Source organism: Polyergus mexicanus, unplaced genomic scaffold, assembly GCF_030449975.1.
Source record: "Polyergus mexicanus isolate NDT 795.1 unplaced genomic scaffold, iyPolMexi1.0 SCAF_24, whole genome shotgun sequence".
Lineage (NCBI taxonomy): Eukaryota > Metazoa > Arthropoda > Insecta > Hymenoptera > Formicidae > Polyergus > Polyergus mexicanus.
Window position 1 is genome coordinate 977,104 of NW_027223344.1, and position 6,000 is coordinate 983,103.

General features: G+C 21.9%; 1 protein-coding gene across 2 annotated transcripts in view; it reads left to right on the plus strand.

The window, feature by feature from the left end:
* LOC138942932 (integrin alpha-PS2-like) overlaps positions 1–6,000 on the plus strand; it is a 200,563-nt gene that overhangs the window by 85,576 nt on the left and 108,987 nt on the right. The window lies entirely within an intron of this gene.

The window sequence follows — 6,000 nt, forward strand, 5'->3', positions numbered from 1 at the left end:
ATATTATTATTTAAATACAAATTATATATTTATATACTATTATATATATTAATAAATAAATATATATTAAAATATAAAATTAAATAATATTATTTTAAATTTTATAGAGTTATATAAAATTATATAAAATTATATAAAATTATATAAAAATTAATTAAATTAATGATTTATTTATTAATAATGGCTATCAATTTTTAATTATTAATCCCGTATATTTAAATTAAATTAATGATTATTAAATACAATTTCTTAATTATTAATAATTTTTATTAATTCTTTCTTTTTTTTTAATTTTAAATTCTCAATATTTAAAATTATTTTTAATAAAATATATTTTTAATGATTAATAATAAATAATTTTATATTCATTATTTTTAATTATAATTATATAATTATATATAAATAAAAATTTATTAAATTTATTATATATATATATATAAATTATAATTAATTAAAACTAATGAATATTTCCATAAACTTTTCATTTTTGCCTAAAATCCTTGAATTTTCGCTTATTTTAATTTAATTTTATTAATAGTTATTATTTTTTTTTTAATTTATATAAATTTATATTTTAATAAAGATTAATATAATAAATTATTTATTTTTATTATACATAAAAATATATATTTTTAAATAAAATTTATTTTTAAATTAATAAATTTTATTTAAAACAATATTAGACTTGAATTTTATTAAAATAATAAATTTATTAGTTCCACACACACTTCCCGTGGATCCCTCTCTTAAAATAAGATAAACCAAATAATTATTCTCTCCCTCCCCCACTCTATTAAAATCAAATATATTTTTAATTAATTTAATATAAAACGCATAAATTTATGATATATAAAATATTATTATTATTAAAATAAGTAAGCTAAATAAAAAAGGTTTTAGGTTCATACCCTAAATATAGATTTATATCTCTTATTTTTTTTAATAATATATAAATGATATGCCTGAAAAAGGATTATTTTGATAGAATAAATCATATGTTTTTATTAAATATTTTCATTAAATAATAATTAAATAATATTAATTTAATGAAATTAATTAATTATTAATTTAATTTAAATTAAATTATTATTAATTTATACATATAATTATATTTAATAGAATTAAACTATTACAAAAAACTTCAAAAATTTTTATGCATCTTGCATTAAAATATAAATTAATCAATTTTTCTAATAAATTAATATAATTATTAATTTATTATTATAAATAAAAATATAATATAATTTTTAATTAATAAAACTATTAACATTATAATATTTATTTTTATTTTTTTTAAATTTATTTAATAAATTTTTTATTGCTTTAAATTTAATTAATTTTGCTTTAATTCTTTAATTTTTTTCTGTCTTATTTATAATATGATTTTTTATAGAAATCAATAATTTCTTATTTATTTGTCACTTATGTATAAAATTAATTAATAAAAAAATCATTTTTTTATATTATATTATTCAAGTTATAGCGCCTTTACTATTAATTTTTTCTTTAATAATTAATAATTTATTTTTTAACAATTATGACTTTCTTATTTTAAATTTTATCATATCTTTAATATTAAAATTAAGAATTCCCCCTTTTCATTTATGAATACCTTCAATATCTTTAACTATGCCATGAAATTGTTTATCTTATTAACTATTCAAAAAGTTACTCCATTTTATATATTTTCAATTATTGAAATAAATAATTTATTCATATATTTTTTAATTCTTTCATCTTCATATATCTTTACCATTAAATTAATTAATTTACTTAATTTTAAAACTTTATTAACATACTCATAAATTAACCAAACCAGATGAATATTAATATCAATTTTTTTTTATATTTATTATGATTAATTTACATATTTATTTATAGGCTAATCTTATTTATTACTTGCCTTATTTTTCCTCATTTTAAACTATCCTCTAATTTTTGTTTTAATAATTACTCCTATATTAATTTTAATTTAATATGCCTAATATTATCTCTTAATCTATCTAGAATCCCTAAAATTCTTTTATTTTAATGTATACTTACATTAATTTAATAAATATAACTGTATTTTTATTTATTTTTAAATCTAAACTTTTTAATAATATTTATTATTTTGAATTTAATTTTATTAATTATAAAAAATTACTATTATTAACATATTTTAGAATAATTATATCTTTAATAATTTTACTTATTTAAATTATTTTAAGATTTTAAGTTAATAAAAACTCTAAACCTTCAAAGTTTAATTTATAATATATTTTATAATTCTTATATTTTAATTTATTATCTTTTAAAAAATTTCTTTAAATTTCCAATTTAATATTTTTATTTAAACTATAAAATAATTTATTAGTATTAGAAAATAATTTCATAATTAATTAATTAAATGATAAAGTCATAAGTCACTTGGTAACAATATCAAAAATTAGTTAGGAATAATAAGATTCTGTATAGAAAATAATTACAGGTCATACTTGACAAATAGAAAATCTCAGAGAAATACAATTAATAAATTAAAATTTAATACACGTACGTATATATATATATAAATATATATATATATATATATATATATATATATATATATATATATATAATTATATTATATGCCAAAGAGATAGAGAAAGAGAGAGTATATTATGTGTATATAATTTATGTTAATGTTTTATTTTATTAGAACTCTGTCGCACAGAGTTAAATTGAAGAAAGCTGGAAATTTAATGCTTCAAAATCCGCAAAAGTATCAGGATAACACGATAAGCAAAGAGGTAGCAAAGAGGTATATTATAGAACGCGGGGAATTTAATGCTTTAAAATCCGCAAAAGTATCAGGATAACACGATATGCAAAGAGGTAGCGAAGCGGTAAATTACAGAAAACGGGAAATTTAATGCTTCAAAATCCGCAAAAGTATCAGGATAACACGATATGCAAAGAGGTAGCAAAGAGGTAAATTATAGAAAGTTCTTCACGTCTAACATATTCTTCGCTTACATCTCGTCTACCGTTAAAGATATCGATATTATTCAAGAAATACATTGTTCTACATGATCTCCGCTACATGGATTGACGCATTAGATTTATAAAATTAATAAGATGACGATTATTAAAGCGATAAAGCGGGCCGAAATGGCGTCGCTTTTGCCGAAATCATTTGCGTCAGATACATTATTCGCTTCGATTTCGATTACCGTTAAAGATATCGATATTATTCAAGAAAGACAATGTTCTACATGATCTCCGCTACAAGGATTGACGCATTAGATTTTTAAAATTAATAAGCTTACGATTATTAAAGCGATAAATCGAGCCGAAATCGCGACGCTTTTGCCGAAATTATTTGCGTCAGACACATTATTCGCTTCGATTTCGATTACCGTTAAAGATATCGATATTATTCAAGAAAGACAATGTTCTACATGATCTCCGCTACAAGGATTGACGCATTAGATTTTTAAAATTAATAAGCTTACGATTATTAAAGCGATAAATCGAGCCGAAATCGCGACGCTCTTGCCGAAATTATTTGCGTCAGATACATTATTCGCTTCGATTTCGATTACCGTTAAAGATATCGATATTATTCAAGAAAGACATTGTTCTATATGATCTCCGCTACAAGGATTGACGCATTAGAATTTTAAAATTAATAAGCTTACGATTATTAAAGCGATAAATCGAGCCGAAATCGCGACGCTCTTGCCGAAATTATTTGCGTCAGATACATTATTCGCTTTGATTTCGATTACCGTTAAAGATATCGATATTATTCAAGAAAGACATTGTTCTATATGATCTCCGCTACAAGGATTGATGCATTAGAATTTTAAAATTAATAAGCTGACGATTATTAAAGGGATTAAGCTGGCGAAAATCACGACGTCTTTTCCTGGGTCATTCGCGTCTAATGAGTCTATCTCTTAAAGCACATTATTCCTTCTATTTTATTTCGACGCGAGAATATACGTAATATACAATATATCAGGACAGTTTTTTTTCACGGATACGCTTATCGCGAAATTCGCGATTCCTGGTAACGAAACGCGAAGGCTCGCCGGACGATTCTCGGAATCACCGGGTGAAGGAGGGGGGATGGGGAGCGAGCTTCAAATCGTCGCGAGCGTCACGCAATGTAGACTGTGTTCCGAAATTCATCGCTAGTACTGAAAATCTGTAACATGCATAATATGACCTAGAGATTTCCGATACTGGCGGTGAATTTTAGAACACGACCATGGTTGATTTTTCGACATATTCCGGTTACAAAACTTTGGAGGATTGATGCATTAGATTGTTAAAATTAATAAGCTTACGATTATTAAAGCGATAAATCGAGCCAAAATCGCGACGCTTTTGCCGAAATTATTTGCGTCAGATACATTATTCGCTTACATCTCGTCTACCGTTAAAGATATCGATATTATTCAAAAAAGACATTGTTCTACATGATCTCCGCTACAAGGATTGACGCATTAGATTTTTAAAATTAATAAGCTGACGATTATTGAAGGGATTAAGCTGGCGAAAATCGCGACGCTTTTGCCGAAATTATTTGCGTCAGATACATTATTCGCTTTGTTTTCGATTACCGTTAAAGATATCGATATTTTTCAAGAAAGACATTGTTCTACATGATCTCCGCTACAAGGATTGACGCATTAAAATTTTAAAATTAATAAGCTTACGGTTATTAAAGCGATAAAGCGAGCCGAAATCGCGACGCTTTTGCCGAAATCATTTGCGTCAGATACATTATTCGCTTCGATTTCGATTACCGTTAAAGATATCGATATTATTCAAGAAAGACAATGTTCCACATGATCTCCGCTACAAGGATTGACGCATTAGATTTTTAAAATTAATAAGCAGACGATTATTAAAGGGATTAAGCTGGCGAAAATCGCGACGTCTTTTCCTGGGTCATTCGCGTCTAATGAGTCTATCTCTTAAAGCACAGCAATCTTTAAAGAAATTAACGCGTCGTTCGGAACTGTATTATATTATATTATTCAAGTTATAGCGTCTTTAATATTAATTTTTTCCTTAATAATTAATAATTTATTTTTTAACAATTATGACTTTTTTATTTTAAATTTTATTATATCTTTAATATTAAAATTAAGAATTCCCCCTTTTCATTTATGAATACCTTCAATATCTTTAACTATGCCATGAAATACATTGTTTATCTTATTAACTTTTCAAAAAGTTACTCCATTTTATATATTTTCAATTATTGAAATAAATGATTTATCCTTTTTTTTTTAATTCTTTCATCTTCATATATTTCTACCATTAAAATAATTAATTTACTTAATTTTAAAACTTTATTAACATACTCATAAATTAACCAAACCAGATGAATATTAATATCAATTTTTTTTTATATTTATTATGATTAATTTACATATTTATTTATAGGCTAATCTTATTTATTACTTGCCTTATTTTTCCTCATTTTAAACTATCCTCTAATTTTTGTTTTAATAATTACTCCTATATTAATTTTAATTTAATATGCCTAATATTATCTCTTAATCTATCTAGAATCCCTAAAATTCTTTTATTTTAATGTATACTTACATTAATTTAATAAATATAACTGTATTTTTATTTATTTTTAAATCTAAACTTTTTAATAATATTTATTATTTTGAATTTAATTTTATTAATTATAAAAAATTACTATTATTAACATATTTTAGAATAATTATATCTTTAATAATTTTACTTATTTAAATTATTTTAAGATTTTAAGTTAATAAAAACTCTAAACCTTCAAAGTTTAATTTATAATATATTTTATAATTCTTATATTTTAATTTATTATCTTTTAAAAAATTTCTTTAAATTTGCAATTTAATATTTTTATTTAAACTATAAAATAATTTATTAGTATTAGATAACAATTTTATAATTAATTAATTTAATGATAAAGTTATAAGTCACTTGGTAATAGTATCAAAAATTAGATACTCTGCGTTGATACCATGCTGT